The sequence below is a fragment of the Theobroma umbraticum genome, unplaced genomic scaffold (genome assembly GCF_002168275.2).
Source record: "Theobroma umbraticum cultivar Fairchild unplaced genomic scaffold, ASM216827v3 scaffold_95.0, whole genome shotgun sequence".
NCBI classification, from domain to species: Eukaryota; Viridiplantae; Streptophyta; class Magnoliopsida; order Malvales; family Malvaceae; genus Theobroma; species Theobroma umbraticum.
The window spans coordinates 4,149,902-4,150,412 of record NW_018397257.1 but is presented as its reverse complement, the minus strand read 5'-3'; positions in this window follow the sequence as shown (position 1 = coordinate 4,150,412).

Here is a 511-nt window from a genome sequence, read left to right as displayed (position 1 = left end):
ATTAAAATTTTTGTTAATAATAATATTCAAAACAAGAATATTTATTAAAATATTAATAAAAATTTTATAATTAATATATTAATATTAAATAAAAATAGTTATGTTATGTAAAAACAACTTAAAAGAACAAATAAAGATAACTTGAAAAAACAATTGAAGAGAATAAAGAAAGTATTTAGAGAGTGAGAAAAGATTTTATTGAAATATGTGTTTACGAATGAACTGTAGGGGCTTATTTATCGACAAATAACCTCGTTATCTTAATATAATTTACAAAATAAAGATAACATTTAGGGATTAGACGGAATAAATCTTAATCCAATCTAATTTACATTAAATATAGATATAGATAATATAAATAAATATTCACAAAAATATTCATATCACTCTCTCTTGAATATCCATTGTATTAAAAATATGGCTTGTTAAAACTTTACAAGAGAAAAATCTTATGGGAGAAAAATCCGAGTAAAGGAAAAAGAGTGCATAATTTTTTTCAAGAATATACTTT